Raw genomic sequence first — 17,604 nt, 5'->3', positions numbered from 1 at the left:
GCGGGCGGACGGCGGAGGCCGGACGGGCGGGGCAGGCAGCCGGACGGGCGAGCGGCGGGGGCCGGGCTCCGGGATCCGCTACGCCGCTCGCGGTTCCCCCACAAACTCCCCGAGAGCGGAGCCTCCACCGCCCTCCTTCCTGCTTCCTCGTCCCCAGCCAATCAGCGGCGCGCCCCTCGGCCAGCTCCGCCAATCAGCCGCCCCGCCCTGCGCTGGCCCCGCCAGCCAATCCGGCCCTCGGCTCCCCCTCCCGGTCTCCGACCAATCAGAACCGTGGATCGGTCGTCCCAACGCAGGGGGCAGCACGAGGCGGCCGGGGGAGGCGGTGCGGGGAGTGGTGGGGCCTGGGGGGAGGGGTACGGTGCCAAGGGTGGTGGCGAGGGGTGCTTTTCTTTGCCGGCTTCTTGGATTTTTTCTTTGGCTGCAGAGCCTGAGCCGGTATCCCATGGTGACCCGACCCAGGAGCCCCAGTCCCCCAGCTGCTACCCCATCCCCCGAGAAATCTTACCTCGCCCCCGCCCTGGCCGTCACCCCTCTACATCCCCACTCCCCCTCTCCTCCTTGGCACACACCGTAGAAAACTGCGGACCGAGAAACACCCCACCCTCGCCAGCGGCTACTGCCCCCAGGGCAAAGCCTTGGGAAGACCGGCCGAAAAATCAAGCGAGGACAACCCCCCCTTTCCTGCAGAAAGGGCCCCAGACTCCAGCGAAAGGGCCCCGACTGCTGAGAAGCCCCTCCCGCCCTTGCCTCATCTTTCCGACTTCCCTGCCTGCCACGTCTCCTTTCCTTTCAAGCAAGGTCGGTCCTAGCTCGGTAACCCCTCACCCGCATCTCTTTTTCCTCTTTCTCCCCTTCACCTACCGTCCCCACTCCAGCTCCTAATTCACCTTTCTCAGACGCCGAGTATGGAACCCTCATCCATTCCCAGCTGACAGCAGAGCCTGGTCTGTGAGTCCTTGACACCCACACACCCTCTTCACCACCGCGGGCAACATCTGAGCTCTCAGGGGGAGGGGGGAGGGGGCGGGCAGCCTGACAGCCTCGACTGGACTCCCTCCCTGGCGTCCCCAAGCCAGGATGGGATCAGGCGTGGACACTTACCTGCCTTCCCCCTAGTCACCGAATGCTGTGGCTCCGTCTCACACCCACAGACGTGCCTTTCCAAGCCCGAGCACGCTCGCGGGGTCAGCGGGGTGGGTGGGCACAGCAGGCTGAGGTCACACGGAGGTGTGGGAGGTCCCTGGGAGGTGCGGGAAGGGGCTGTGTCTTGGACGGCGTATGTCGCCTGAGTCGGCAGAGGGCTTCACTTCAACAAGCACTGGCTGTGCACATAGTAGGTTCTTGAGAAATGCTGAGTCCACCCCAGAACAAAGCCTCATTCCCAATTCAGGCGGGGGAGGGGAGCTTTGGGAGGTAAAAGGAGCGGCAGCAAAAAGGGTAGTGTCAAGTCACCAGAGCGCTGGGAGCAGCCCAAGGAGGGGCTGGGCCGAGCACTGCCTCTGGCAGAGAGAAGCACCCTGAGTGCTGGGGCTGCCGGAGTGTGAGAGGAAAGCCAGCCTTGGAGAGAGGCTGAGGGGCTCCTCCTGCACCACACATGCTGCCTGCCTAGCGTCTCCTAGCCCTTGAGACTCCAGCTCTCACCAAGGCAGCCTTTAAGACAATCAAGGCTGTTAGCCCCTATGGCGGGGAAATAGAACTCTAGAAGATGGTTTCCCTATCTGCTTCCAGAGCTGTCAAAGGGGCCCAGACAGTCTAAGCTGTGTTGGAAAACACGTTTAAAGGACATGGTTACCCAGCAGGGGAGGTGTGTGAATGAAAGCTGAAAGCTAAGACCGTGGTATGGAAACTTCTCAAAGAGCCAGGTTCTCCTAGATAAGTGCCCCTGCTTCTCCTACCTCACACCCTTAGGGAAAGCAAATTCCCCAAACCTATAAAAGTGGGACACAAAAGGACTTCTCCCTTCTCTGAGCCTCCTGGGACAAGGATTCCTAGCAGTATCCCCCACCCCCAGCAACTCGGCCAGCCCTTACCTACCCCGCCCCCACCTCCCAAAATGTCCCTTCTCCCTGTCCCGGGCTGCCTCATGGGCTGGTGTCCCCCACCCATCATCAGAGACTGGTGGTGGAAGGTAACCGCAGCAGTGGCCGCTGGAGCTGAGCCACGCCATTCTGGCAGCCTGGAGCCAAAGCAGAAGAGGGGACTGGGTTTCTGTCAGCAGCCCAGCCTGTGCTGACCTTGGCTTCATGCCCACTAATGGGCAGGGATAGAGGCCAATAGGGTCAGAAGAGAAACGTAGCTCCTCACAGGGAAGGAGACCCAAATGGCAGGAAGCCCATGCTGGGCCTAGGAAGTGGTTGCAGGGTGAGGTTGGAGGAGTCGATGTCTCCCCTCACCCTGCCCCTAGTTTCTAGGCATGATTAATTGCCTCTGGGATGGGACGTGGGGGGAGAGTTGTCTGTATTTGGGGTCCTGATGGGAGGGAGAAAAGGGAACACTGATGAGACAGGAGGCTAGTGGTCATGAGAGCCCGTTCCTGCCCTTCCTGCCTGCCCAGCCTGCCCAGCCTGCCCAGCAGCTGGAGGAGCTCTGCTCTCAGGGCCTCCCCCATGCGGGTGGCTGTCTCCTTTGCCCCAGGAGGCTCCGACTGAGTGGGCCACAGATCAGAGACACAGGCTGGCTAAAGGCACTTGGTGTTCCTCTGGTGCCAGCCCACTGATCTACCCCAGTTCCCTTTGTTAAAGCACCTCAGCAAGCCAGCAAAGAGGCCAGGGACTGCACACCCTGCCTGTCCCCCAGGGGACCTTTCGGCCTCTCCTCTCCTCCTTTACCCCACTTGCCAGGACATCTTTGCCTGGGCCTCCTTCCTTCCCAGTCCAGAGTCCTTCCACACCTGGAAAGGCCGCCACCTCTTCCTCTTCTAACCCTTAAGCTCCTCTAACCTCTGCTGAGTGAGTGCTGCCACCCCACTCCACCAAGGCAGTGGTGCCAATGCCTGGGCCCCATCACCTTTCTTCACCCCAGCACACGCAGGTGTCCCCCAATTGAAAAGGACTTGCCACTTGACCTGGGGACAGGAATGGATCTAGCAGGTCTCCTGGACCACTTCTCCAAGACTCCAGGCAGGGGACTCTCTCTACCCAGACGCCTCCAAAACCCATCAGGAAGGGTTAACTGCCTCAGAGCAGGAGAGCAGAGAGAGGGAGATGCAGAGAGGAAAACATCCAGGGCTGAGAGAAAACGCGCTGCTCACCCCTCCCCCACTGTGCACGACCAGACTGACAACCGGGACAGACTGGCTGCTCCGTCATCTCCAGTCCAGCCGCCGGGCACCTCCCCCACCGCTCGCCCCGCCGCAGTCCCTGCAGACCGCCTGTCCTCAGTTCCAGCTACCTGGCACCGGGCAGGGCACCCCAGCAGGGCAGTGCAGTCTTTGCAATGGTGGCAGTACCTACTTGCCCCTTCCTCCATTCCGCTCTAGTCCCCTCTCTCCTGGGAGTGGGGCAGCTGCTCCCCTCCCCCATAAAAGTGCCTAAACTCTAGGTCCCAGGAACACTTACTGAGCAACCTGGCCCCTCAGCTCCAACAACTAAGTGGAGGGCACAGCTTCTGGGGGCAGGGACACTGGGGCACCAGTCAAATTTGGCTGTGGCACTTACCCCCTCCCCCATCATATGAACTCCCTCCCCCCCAGGGGTCAGGGAATAAAGAAAGCTGGACTTTTATAGTCCTTTTATCTGACCCACTCCCTCTTAAAGGGATCTTCTGAAATTATTTGCCCTAAAGCAAATCCAAGTGCAAGGCGTCTGGTCTTTACCTGCTTGGGCCCCTTTCCCTAGAGACGGGGAGGCAGAAGTGCTCTCCCTGTGACTCTGAACTGGAGGGTCAAGGCCCCCTCCTGCCCACAAGGAGCCAGCTATCGAATGCCCAGCAGAGATCAGGACCTCTCTCTCCTCTAATGGCATTCACTGCCACAGCCTAGTGGGGGTGGGGGTGGGGGTTCAAGGTGAGGTGGGGGCTTGTGTGGGCCCAGTCTCTGGTAAGATGGAACAAGGGGGACTACATGCACTCAAACTTTGGGGAACACATGTCCACGGCGCTGTGTACAAAACCCCCATCTGTCCAGCGCAAGCCTCCAGACTGCTGGCAAGGGAAGTCTTTGCAGGCTGCATGTCCCTGAAAAGGCTGCATTCTCCTTTCCTCTCTCCTAATTCCTGACTCCTACTCTCTTTGGGGCCCCTGGCCTTACCCTTGGGGTGCCCTCTCTAACCCATTATCCTTATGGTAAGCTGCCTCTACCATAGCCCCAACAACTGCAGACTACACCCCATTTCAGGTTCTTTTCTGCTCTAGGGCTTGCCCCTGGGATCCTTCTCACCCCCTTGAGACCTCCCCCCACCAACCAAGGGGTGGGGGATGGGCACACCTCGGCTCCGGGGAGCCCCGCCGAGCTGCATCCTCTCCCTCCAGCGTACTCGGCATCTTGTCCCACCCAGCTCTTGGGACTGCGGGGTTCGAAGAAGGGTGGGTGTGAATGGGGCAAGTAGGGTCTGAGGGCACTCCAGACCGACCGAGGGACAGAGTCGGAAGCAAGCACTCATTGAAGCCACTTCTTCTGCTCCTCCTCCCTTCACCCGTGGAGGCTCGAGGCTGCCAAGGGAGGGCTTCCCCGAGCGCTTGGGAACTCGCCAAGGCCCCCAGCCTGCCACTCCCTAGAGGAGAGGCTTCTCCCCCACCTCCAGGGTTGGAGCTCGGAGGCCTCCCCCCACTCCACCCTCCCCGCCTCCGGCAGCTGCTGCAGCCTCCGGCTGAGGTCAGGCTCCACCTCCTTTCTCCGGAGGGAGAGCGCGAGGGTTGTTTGTTGTTGGGGTGTGAGAGGGAGAAGGTTCGAGATCACCTGGCTGGGTGTGCTCGGGCTCCTAGGGCGCGATCGGGCCGGGTGGGCTGGCTTCCGCGGGAGTCTACTGAGGTGTGTGAAATGCTAACCTCACCTACCCCCACCCCTACCCCCTTGGGTCCTAAAAAAGCAGTCCCGGTCCGCCCTTTTAGTTCTCTATCCAGCCGCCCACTAGCCCGAGCCCCCGCCCTGCTATCCACCCTTCCGGAGTGGCCAGAATGCCCCTGGCAAAAAGGCAAGCCCTTGGGTTACCGAGAGGAACAACACTATTCCTACTCTCAAGAAGCTTCCAGTCGGAGGCTGGAATGTGTTGTGGGTAGAAAGACAAGCAGAACAGCGTGATTAACACAACTTCATGACAGCAACACGTAATGGCTGCTGAGGAAGAAAAGGGAAGGGTGCCATGGTCTGCCCCTGGTGCGGGGCTGGGGTGAGGTGCGAGAACGTTCGAGAAAGAGCTAAACTGTGCACAGTCTTTTTGAAGAAGCAGGCATACTTCACGCCGACCTGCCATTGGTAGGGTGAAAGTTGAGGAAGCCCAAGGTGGGGTACGAGCTTTAGCCAAGACAGAGCTGTGAAAGAGGGGCTGGGGCCACCCGGGCTTTGTAAGCCTCGTCAGGGAGCTTCATGCCAAAGGCACTGGAGGGGAGGGGGCACCGGGGGATTTTAAGGGAAGGAAGGTGCTGGTCAGATTTGCGCCTGAGCAGGATCTGGGGAGGCCGGTTGGGGGAGCAGCGGAAGGTGGCTCATGAGGGGAGAATGGAGCGCCTCGGTTTCCACTCAGCACCGGCTTCCCAGAAGGACGTTTAACCTTGAGTCTGTGCCTTCCCTCTCAGGTGCGGGTTGAGCGGTAAAGGGTCCATCTAGGAGGAAGAGTCCTCTCGAAGCACTGCTCTCCCGGCCATGCGGGGACTGTACCTTCTCTTTCCCCGCTGGGAAGGGATATAGGGGATACCTCCTTCTCCCTCCCTCTTTCTAGGTAGTTCTGCCCTCCCAGAATCGATGCTATTTCCTGGAGCAGCGACAGGAAAGAAGACAGCAAATGTGGGGACCAACTTTCCCCTCCAGGTGCTCTTTCTGCACCTCACTTGGGACTAGACTTCCTAGGTAGTGGACACTGGTGTTAAAAAAAACTCTGGCAGATGTCCTCAGTGGTGCCCTGGGGCTGGCATAAGATTGAACATTTGACTTTCCTGTCCTCACCCAGATCCCAAAATGTATGCATGATTACTGTTGCCATTTCACAGATTTGGAAGCAGAGGCTTAGGGCAGTTAATGTCTGTCCCAGGTCACACAGGCAGACTTAAAACCCCAGCCTGTCTGACTCTGACTCAGGTCAGGGTCAGACTCCCTGGCCCCGCTCCATAGCCCTGCCTTCTATGAGCACAACCTTGCCCTGCTTGCTTACCTGTTTCCCTTCAACCACCACCACAGCTGGGATTGCCCCGGAGTAGGACGGGGGTGTGGGCATGTCCGCAAAAATCTCATACTATAACCTTGCCCCTTTTCTGCAACATCTGGAAGCAGACAGACTCTCTGGGGCTTTTCTTTGGAGTCTCCAGCATAGGTCAGACCCATTTGTATTTGTTCCTGGAGCTGCCTGGACTTGCCTCTGCCTCTCAAGCCTGGCGTTCTGTAAAGGTCTCCTGAAGCTCTGGTCCACCCTGCTCCCCGAATTCCCAGGGGGTCCACAATGAATTCCTGGCGGGGGTGGGTTCGGGTGAGGGGGCAGTCTATACTGTCTTCCAAATGATCTGCCTCTTTGCCTGGGTCTCTGTGATGAGACTGTATACCTGTGGAGGGCACAACTATGGCTTCATCTTCCTCTTTATGGCTTCTTATGTGTCTAGCACTTCTCTGGACCCAAGGAAGGAGAGCATTTTAGGTCTCTCAAAACCTACCTCGCCACAGGATACACAACCTTCTACTTCTCTCCTGCCACAGACCCACTCAGGAATCCCAAACTGGCAATCTTTGAACAGAATTCAGCAGGCAGGACCCGTTCTGTTTGACAAGTTCTTTTAAAAAAAAATTCATTTATTTAAGTAATTTCTACATGCAACGTGTGGCTCGAACTCACGACCCCAAGATCAAGAGTTGAACGCTCTTCCGACTGAGCCAGCCAGGTGCCCTGGTTTGAGAAATTCTTATCCTACAGGGCTTTCAAAAAGATTAAAATTAGGAGCCATTATTGAAGTTTTTTGAGATTTAAAGTAAAAAATTTTTAATTTAAAATAAATAATTAAATAAAAAAATTCCAGTTTCTCTTGAAAAATCAGAAAATCTGGCTACCTTTGGCCCACATTTCCACTTGCAACAATAGGCTGGTACCAAGTGGCAACTGCCACCTTTAAGGGACAAGCATGCTTCAGTTTGCTATGGCCCCACATGGCCCTATTCAGGCACTTATAAGATCTGCCTGACCCCTGAAGGTTTTCAGACTTGTGATCCTAGCACTTTGGCCAAGGCAACATAGATGGATGTTATGGTCTAGGCCTTTGGGGGTGTCTACCTCTCTTGGACCTACTTGGAGCGCCTTGCTACATTCTCACCGGCCATCCTTAATAGTACCTTTATTATTGCCCCAGGTGCACAAGCCATAGACTCAGGCTGGAAATAAAACGGGAAATTCAACATGGTTCAGAATTTTGGGGCTTCTCTAAATGACTGCTCACAAAAGCATGGTATAATTAATGTCTTGCAATAAGTAGGTGCCTAATGTTTGACAAACTGAATGGGAAACGATTAGTAAATAGTGACTGACTAAATACATCAATGGAGAAGGGAAAGCCATTCCAAGAAGCATGAAATGTCTGAGATGATCTGGGTGTGGGTTGCTTGGGACCTCATCTTCCCCAGGGTCACTGATGTCATGGTACTTGTCTGCTCAGATATCAAATGGAAATAGTTTAAGGGTAACCCCTCCCTTGAGGAATCCACGGGCTGTGGGCTAGAAGTGGAGGAGTGCACCCACTGTGGTTCCTTGATCTCAGACCTGCAGACTCCTGGGATGAGAAGGAAACCTAGATCTGGAACAGGCAGTGACTTGAGAGCCTCCCAAGCCAGGGGTCTCACAGAAGGCACGGGCAGGCACTCAACACCTGTTTCTCTCTTTAATCCTTAACAACCCTATTAGGTAAATATTATTCTCAAATTTACAAATGAACGAGAAAACTGAGACCTGAAGAGTCTAAGTAACTCCTCAAGATCACACAAGTTTGGAGTGGCTCCAAACCTTTGCTTTTTAAGAACAGCAGTTAGCATAAAGGTTAAGCTAAGGTCTAACCCTTTGTGGATCTAAAACCTGTACTCTTTCTACATTTCACATAGTGTAGTGGTTAAGAATAAAAACTCTTTAGCCAGACTTCCTGAGTGGAAGTCCTGGCTCTACAGCTTCCTAAAACATGCAAAGCACTTAGAATAGTGCCCGACCCATAGCAAATGCCCCCAAAGCGTTAGCACTTATGAACCCACTTCATCATGCCTCCATCGGGCCATTCCTGCCATCTGCCCTGTTCCTCTCTCGGAATCTAGTCCCACAACCGCTGTTTGCACTGTCTCCCATGTGGAGTCCCTACTGTGTCATGGCCATGGCTGTGTTCTGTCCACCCAGCTGCAGTTTGTCCGACTCTGGCTTCAGCCAGACTGGTTGCCTTCCTTTGCTGGGTCCGAAGGCAGGACCAGCTGCACTTCCTAGGACTTTTCCACTCTCCCAACACCAGGGGTGTCTCAGTGACCCCAGCCATCTTCTTCGGCATTTGGAAAGATTTCCTCTGGTCTCCTTAATCATGTTCCCCAGGTGAAGTGGCTCCATCTCCTCTAGGCTTTCAGCCATAGCCACCAACCTCTCTAGTCTTCCAAAGCCAAGACAAAGGGTGAGTCACCTATGGCTATTTTGCTATCTTCCCTCAACCTCAATGAACCCATAAAAGCCAGGATCAGCAGAGACACTCCCTGGCGAGATCTACAGTCTGAGCCACAAGTACAGTGCTAATCAACTACGGTGCTACTCAAGCTCAGCAGGGTTCAGGCACCAATGGGACCTGGTAGGTGATGACCGTAACATTGCTTCTGACCTTGGAAAGCTTCTACTCCACCCAGTAGTGGACCCTCTGAAACTGAAGAACTTGACAAAGAGTCTATGACTCAAGCAAGACTGAGTCAGACAACAAATAGCTGGGCAGGTGACACCAAGAGTCAGGTATGAGATCTGACAAATACTTTTCCCTGATTCATGAATATTATTCTATTTACAAAAATCTTATGAGGGGATTTGTGAAATTCACACTTAGTTATACAGGCAACTCTTCTTTCTTCAGAAGTCTGTGGGGGAAGTCAGCAACTGCCCTTTTCACTTGTGTCTCTCTGATGGAGTGTGTTCTATGGTAGGTAACACTCCTAGAGAGATTTCGTGAGCCGGGCACTGTGTTAAGTTCTTTCTTTGCGTTCATTTAAACCTCAGCCAGTCTTATGAAATAGGTTTCCCTTATTATTCCCATTTTACTGATGAGGAAACTGAGGCTTAGAAAAAGTTCCATAACTTGTTCAGAATCACACAATTAAGAAGTAATGGAGACAGGGTTCAGATCCCAGCCTTGTCCCTTTTCATTGTTCCTCTATCGCTTGTTCCTAAATGAGCTTCCCCAAACAATTCTCTCCTCTTATGTCTTCCAAACATCCGCTAGCAACTCATTTGGACTTTACATATGAAGTTGCTGTGAGTAATATCCATCTATTAGATCGGGGGCAAAATGTTGTGAGTGTATTATCTCTTTATGAGAATATTCCTTTTGCAAAGCCTCATCAAAAGTACCCTTTCCCTGACCTCTGCACTCATTTTGACACTGAAATAACAATGTGGTCTTTTGGGAACATCAGAAACACTTGAACCAACTTCCAACTACAGGCAAACCCAGTGCTCTCCTAGTGTGTTTATTTTGGGATAAAGGCACACCTCCCACCAAATTTCCAAAGCCAGGAATATTCCAGTCTTCTTTGGGGCCTCCCTTCCCTTGCCAGCCACCACCCATGGCTAATCCATCACCACAGCCTGACTGTCATTACCACCACTTCTACCTACCTCCTCCTCCCCACTCCAGGGACCGCAACCCTGTTATGGACATCACCTGCCCCCCGCCAGAACCATGTCTATTTTCCATGCAGCAACCAGAAGATCTTTCCCAGACAGACTGTATCTGTATCATTCTCCCACTTCAGCCCTTCTGAGGCTCCAGCTGGCTGTCAGGATGAAGATCTGAATCTGGGACCCACACCTGAGGCTGCCCCAGTGGGGAGGCTCCATGATCCCAAGCCAAAGTCACACTCCTGAACCAGAGATGCTCCTTCTCGCTCAAGCCAGGCTGAGCAAGTGAGTAGTTCCTGGGTGAGGTCTGTCACTTCGACCAGGCTAGGGGGAGAACCACGTCTGTATCGGGTCCTGCTGTTTCCCCACAGCCGGGAAGGGCACCCGCGCATGGTCGGTTCTCAGGAACAATTACTGAATGGCGAATGAACAAATGACCGGCAGAGATATTAAGCCTTTGCCTGGGCCACGGTGGCTCTCCCATTCGGCTCTTTTGCCAGTGCTAAACTTTTGTCACAGCGCTAAACTTTTGTATCAGCTTAGAAAATTACTTCCTGTAGCCACACTGTGTGCCAGGCCCTGCCTGTTGCCCTTAGACTCACTCCTCCCAGCCCAGTTTCAGGACTAATTACCATGTTACTTTGGTCTCTGAGTCTTCACTGTTTGTGGGGTTTGTGTATATTTTTCCGATAAAATTTGCTGGCTTGATTAATTCAGTGACTGGATTACAATAGTAACATTTCCGACAGAGCAGACTCTGAAACCTAAACACATAAAAGGCACAGTTCTGGCTTTGGCAGTCCAGATGGCTTCTCCAAGAAGCTAGTCTGGGGCCCTAAAACCCTGCTGTTTCAGCTGCTACTAAAAAGATTGGAGAATTTAGTTCAAGGCAAAGCCTTGGGATTTCCTCTGCCCACTTCGTCCCTCCCCGCTGCAAACCTGCCCTTTATGTTTCAGTTAAAATCTTATTTCAGTTAGGGGTGGCTCAGTCGTTTAAGTATCCAACTCATGATTTGAGCTCAGGTCATGATCTTACGGTTTGTGAGCTGACAGTGTGGAGCCTGCTTGGGGTTTTCTCTCTCTCTCTCTCTCTCTCTCTGCCCCTCCCCTGCTCACTCTCTCTCTCAAAAATAAAATAAACATTTTTTTTAAAAGTCGGATTTCATTTAGATAAGCTCAGGAGGTCTATTGGAAGAGAGGTGGTACCCTCCTGCAGCCCCCCAGGGCTGGCATTCATTATGCTAGTATTTATTGGGCGAGCACCTCTATTTAGCCAGGCTTAATGCTGGGAATACAGCACCAAGCCAGAGATAGGTACCGTTTGGGTGAGCAATGGTCAGCACTGGGTCTTAAAGAATAGAAAACACTGAAATTGATTGGGATGATGGAAATGATCTGTTTTACGTCTAACTCCTCAACTAGACTGTTAGCTCCTTTGGCCCCACAATTGTTACTCTCCTGGCACCCAGTGTCCCCTCAGTAAATGACATTTACTCTTCACTGAGCTGGGCATCAGTGTGGATGGAGGGGCAGGAGGCTGGGTGGGGGCAGGAGGTCCATCCATTGATTGAGGGCTGGGTAGTGGGCCCAGGTAACCTCACAGACACTGATGTGCAGAGAGATGAATTTTCTAGGAGGCAGCATGGAAATGAGTTGAGTGACTGTTCCTGGTGAGAGGAGCAGGCTGGGGTGGGATGGGTGGAGGAAAGGGGCTTATTAGATGACCTTGTGGGGAAGCATATGATGATTGAGTCCATAGGAGTGGCCACTTGGGGTTTCCAGCCTTGGAGCAGCGGGGACAAAGAAGTTTAAGGAATGCAGAATATGGGACAGGGAAGGGTACCCATGAGTGAGGGAGGCTCCCCAGAGTTAACACGGAGAAGCCAGTGTTTCTCAGCCGGCCCCTCCCTGGGGAGGGCCCACAGCCCCACTCACAGATTGTCTTGTTAACTATTGATGGCAAGCGCCACACTCCGGGGTCTCTTGCCCCCCTGCTCCAAGGCTTACTCCAGGGCTCAGGAGTCCAGGACAAGAGGAGGCTCCAGGCTCCTTGGAGGTGTGGGTGATCAGGTGGAGAGAGCAGAAAAACCGTAACACGAAGCTCTCCAACAGGCCCCTGAGGGCCAGGGAATAGGGCATGAGGTGGGGCAGGGTTCCGAGCCCCTGGGCAGCCGCGCAGAAGACTAAGGCAGGCCTCACTTGCTGTCCAGTGAGACTTCACCTTCCTTCACTCTGGAGCCAGGCAGCCTCCCAGGGAGGGGCTGGCACCCTGAGAGATGGAGATACCAAAGGCCAACCTACTTCCCATCCCCTCCTTCTCAACCTTGCAGAACCATGGGGTATCGTTTGCCCAGGGGTGCCTGGGAGGTGGGAGCAGGGAGACAGGCGGTGCAGGGTGCTGGCCCTTGCCGGGTCTGAACTGTTGCTAGCCCTGGGTGTTGGAAGTGGTGTCAGCCAAGCAGGTCCCTGCTCTCCCAGGCAACGTTCAGCCTTAATTAGCAATCTTGCAGTGGCCCCAACCCCACCCTTCCACTTTGGGCTATCAGCAGGAGTCTGGAAAGCAAGGAAGGACCAGGCAGGCTGCAGGCCAGTGACTGACAGCAAGTCTTACCTCCACACAGCCTGTCCTCCTTTCAGATTCCTCCTTCCCCTATTTTATTCATTTATTTTTCTTTAAGATTTAATGTTTAAGCAATCCCTATACCCAACATGGGGCTCGAACTCACAACCCCAAGATCAAGAGTCATGTGCTCTACCGATGGAGCCAGCCAGGTGCCCCCCTTCCCCTATTTTAAATCTTAGTTCACCTCACAGTACATTCAATTAAACAATTTCACTTCAACAAGTAAAGGGACCTACTGCATAGCCAACCTCAGTCAGCCTGGCAGTCAGACAGGACTCCAGTATGGACTGAGACTTTGCTACCCCATTTGGGGGTGGGCCCCCCGGGTTGTCCTGAAACCACTCAGCTTTGCAGAACCTGCAGGTTGGAGCCCAGGCGGATGCACCGCGGGGACTTGCAAGGCAGGCCGGTAGGCGGCCCCCCTGGCTTGGCTCGTCTCATCTCCCGCGGCAGCTGCAAGCCTACGCTTCTTGCCTGTGCTCCGTGTTTCACAGCCTGTCTCTTGGTGTGCGTGGCCGCACGCGTGACCGTGTGTGTGTGTGTGTGTGTGCACATCTGTGTTTGGCCCTGGCTGGGCACAAGGGCACAGATGTGTCTGGACGGAGAGGCGCCCATCCCCGTGGTTCCGGGCATCACCCCGGTCTTTCCTTCTCCCCTCCTTCGGCTGCTGGCAAGGGCAGCACTGACCCACTGGCCTCTCCTGAGGAGGGCAGGTACCGCCTGTGCTGTAAGGACCTGAGATACCGCCAGGCAAGGGATACAGTTCTCTTCAAGAAAACTCCCACCTGCCTGTCTGGCCCTTACTCTGCCGTGTCTTCCAGAGAAGAGCTGTGTCAGATGGCTTGGCAGAGTAAGTGGAAACAATCATCTTGGAGGCTGATTTGCGCTAACTCTGTAGTCTCTCCCAGGCCTGAGCTGGTGCATGGCTCTGAGCTTGTCTATAAAGGTTTGTTGGCCGTGTAGTTTATGGGCCTGAGCGGGAAAGCAGGGATCTGCACTCTTTTGCCGACTTCTTTCCGTTGCTGGAAATAAGCTCATGGAGGCTTGGCCCTGGGGCTGGCATGCCACCTCTGCCCCAGGTCACCTCTGGTGGCATCAATCTAAAAAAACATAGGCACACAACAGCATCCGAAGACAGTCTACAGTTACCTAGGGAAGCTCATCACATGTACACACTACAACAGAGAAATTTCATTCCTGGGAAAGTATCCAGGGAGACTCTTGCACACATAAAGCAGAAGACACATACAGAATGTTTTAGAGTAGCCTCAAACTGGAAACAACCCAAGTGTCCATCACCACTAGAATGGACAATTAACTTGTAGTATTTTCACACAATGGAATGCTATACAAGAAAAAAACTTGACCAAATTACATCTCCACTCATTAACATGAACGAATCTTTAAAAACTATATAGAGGTAAGCCAAGGAAGCAAGACACAGAAAATGTTTAGGATAAGTCCAATTGTAGAAAGTTAAAAAAAAAACAACAGGCAATCTAAACAATAGGATTTAGGGATATGCATAGAGGTAGGAAACCATAAGAAAGAAAGAAAGAAACAAATGAACGAATGAACAAACAAAAAACGGGAGGAGAGGACTGTCACTAAGGTTAGGGTGGTGGCTCCGTCGGGGAGGATGTGTCAGACAGGCTTCTAAGGTACTTGGAATCCTCACTGAGCTGGGTGCTAGGTGCACAGGAGTTTATTATTTTTCTTTACACCACAGTTATGCATGTTACATACTCTTCTGTAAATATTCGTTTACAAAGATGAAAAAAAAGCATGGTTTGTGCTCAACTCTGCCGCTTTTCCCCATCAACCCCTATTCTGTCCTCAGCTGCCAGAGGAGAGGCCAGGGTCCTTCATCACAGTTCTTTCCTGTTTCTGAGTGGGTCAGAGGAACATGAGGGGTGAGGGCCTCCCCTCTGCAGCTGGGCATTAGCTACCAGGGTGAGAAGGCCTGGGGAGAGCAGGGCCGGATGAGGCTGGCTGGCTCTGCTCGTCCTGCCAGCTCTGGGGATTAGGCCAGGGCTTGGGCCCACCTGTTACTTCACTCATCCAGTGTGAACACGGCCACTGAGCGCTTACTGTGAGCACTGGGTGCTGTTGGGAGGATTCAGATACGTGAGAAATGGTCTTTGACCTCAAAGATCTTACAGCACACTCAGAGGTAATCATGTATGCAAATAACATAGTACCAGAAAATGCGAGCTGAGTGTCACAGGACTACTCATCTATTCTTTCAATACACATTTGTTGAGCACCTACTATGTACTAGGAACCATGCTGGCTGGTGCACATATAAAAGGCAGTTAAATCATAATCCTGGCTCTTAAGTTCTTAGCCTAATGCAGAGGAATCACACACACAAGACAAATACAAGAGTAGGGCAGCAGACCCACTGACGCAGCAATGCCCAGCAGGGAGCAGGAAGCCCAGCCCCCCACTTAGGAGAGGTGAGATGGGGGTGGAAGACCAGGGAGGCTGGAGTGAAGAGGTCTTCCCAAACATTCAGACCCTGAACTGAGACTTTAGGGATGAGGAAAACAAGAGCAAGGTGAAGGGCTGGAAGGACATCTTTTGCAGAGGGACCAGCTAGGGCAAAGGCACAGAGGTAAGGAACAGCGCCTGAGGACTGTTTGTAACCAAAACACGAGGACTCAGCAGGGATGGGGAGAAGAGCAGCTGGTGGGGACAGTCGAGGGGGATCAGTCACATTTGCCTTGTAAAACCTTAACTTTTATTTTATTAAAAAAATTATTTAGGGGCACCTGGGTGGCTCAGTTGGTTAAGCATCCGGCTTCAGCTCAGGTCATGATCTCATAGTTCGTAGGTTTGAGCCCTACATCGGGCTCTGTGCTGATAACTACCTCAGAGCCTGGAGCCTGTCTTTGGAGTCTGTGTCTCCCCCTCTCTCTGGCCCTCCCCTGCTCATGCTGTCTTTCTCTCTCAAAAATAAATAAAACATGAAAAAAAATTTTTAAATGGGGTGTCTGGGTGGCTCAGTTGGTTAAGCACCTGCTTTGGCGCAGGTCATGATCTCACAGTTCATGTGTTTGAGACCTGTGTCAGGCTCTGAGCTAGCTGTCTGACCCTTCCCTGCTTGCACTGTCTCTGTCTGTCTCTCAAAAATAAATAAAAAGACATAAAAAATTAAAAAAAATAATTACTTTTAGATCTTTATTTATTTGAGAGAAAGAGAGAGAGAGAGAGAGAGAGAGAGAGAGAGAGAGACCGAGTGTGAGCGGGGGAGGAACAGAGACCAAAGGGGACAGATTCCAAAGCAGGCTCCAGGCTCTGAGCTGTCTTCACAGAGCCCGATGCAGGGCTCAAACCCATGAACTGCAAGTTCATGACCTGTGCTGGAGTCAGATGTCTAACCAACTGAGCCACCCAAGTGCCCCAAAAAACCTTAAATTTTATAGATGCTGAGATCCAGTGAAGGATTAAGGGGAGCAGGAGAATTCACTCCAGCTCAGTACACAGGAAGAGTAGAGGGGCATGGTTGGAAGAAGGCAGGCAAGTCGTCAGGTTGTTTTGGATCCAAGAAATAGGGAGGCTAGCTCTGAGAGTAGGCGGGTGGGAGGTGTAAGAGTCACCAGCTTCCTGCCAAGTGACCAGGTGGAGCAGAGGGAAAAGAGGTGCCAACCCAGAACTAGCGTGGCTCTGGGCCTGGGGCACTAAGGAGCACTAAGTGTGGGCAGGGGACAGCGAGGAATGTGGATTGGACTGTGCACCATTGGGTCCCAGGGTTCCTAAATGCTGGCTTGTGGACAGGACTGGACTGAAGTGAGGGAAATACAGGCAGGTAATGAGCTCCTTACAACTTTTTTTTTTTAAGTAAGCTTCAAACCCAGCATGGTGCCCAACATGGGATCTGAACTCAAGACTCTGAGATCAGAGACTCTCCTTTCATTTCTAAGTCTCCCAGACACTGTTTGTATCTGCTCTCTCTATATCTTCAATAAACTCTCGATAAAACAAACAAAACAAAACACGTGAGGTCAAGACCTGGGCTGAAATTAAGAGTCAGATGCTCAACCAAGCCACCAGCACCCCTGTAATGAGCTTCTGATAAATTAAATGTATGCACATTGAAGAACTATCCTTAGAAGTGTTTTCAATTAAATCAATAAAGAAGCATGTTACTTAGAGGCATAAAGTGAATTACCAAGAGAAATCTCTTAAAGATTCAAGAGTGGTTTCGTCCTAAGAAGAGGGGTAGGGAATAGAGGAGTTTATTTTTTAAGTTTATTTATTTACTTTGGGAGAGAGAGAAAGGGCAAAATGCAGAGGGGCAAGTGGGGAGAGAGAAAGAGAAAGAGAGAGAGAGAGCGAGAGAGAGAGAGAGAGAGAGAGAGAATCTCAAGCAAGCTCTGTGTTGTCAGCACAGAGCCCAACCAGTGGCTTGACTCACAAACGGGGAAGATGGTGACCTGAGCTGAAATCGAGTCAGAGGCTTAACCAACTGAGCCCTGACTGAGCCACCTAGGCGCCATGAGGTTAAAAATATAATAAACCTGTTAAACTATCATATTTTAAAACTCATTAACATAAAACATATACAAAATTTTAAAAGGAAAAAGAAAGCACTGGCTTTTGTTCTGAGTTTACATCCTCGACTTTAGTTGCTAAAAGTTGGGGTTTTTTTTTTTGGTATGAAACTATACAAGGTAGAGGATATATCCAGCTCCTCTTCTGCTCCCCATCACGTCCGTTTGTCAAAAAAAACCCCAAACCAAAAAAACGTCGCGTCGCTGAGTCCCATGCATCCTGAAATCTGAGACTGGGAGCCGCTAGTCCAGAGCACCTGGCCAAAGGCCCGAGAACGGCGCGCCTGTAATCCTGCTGCCGGCCGGCAGAGGTCAGGCGAGTTCCACGCAGGACCTGCGGAACCACGCCCCAGCCCCAGTCCGCGAGTCCCTGCAGCGCTCTGCGAAACGCGGAGGGAGCTGGGCACAGGGAGGACCCTGGGCTGCCCTAGCCTAGGGGTCGCGA

Source organism: Suricata suricatta, chromosome 9 (genome assembly GCF_006229205.1).
Source record: "Suricata suricatta isolate VVHF042 chromosome 9, meerkat_22Aug2017_6uvM2_HiC, whole genome shotgun sequence".
NCBI lineage: Eukaryota > Metazoa > Chordata > Mammalia > Carnivora > Herpestidae > Suricata > Suricata suricatta.
Note: the sequence above shows the minus strand (reverse complement) of the source record.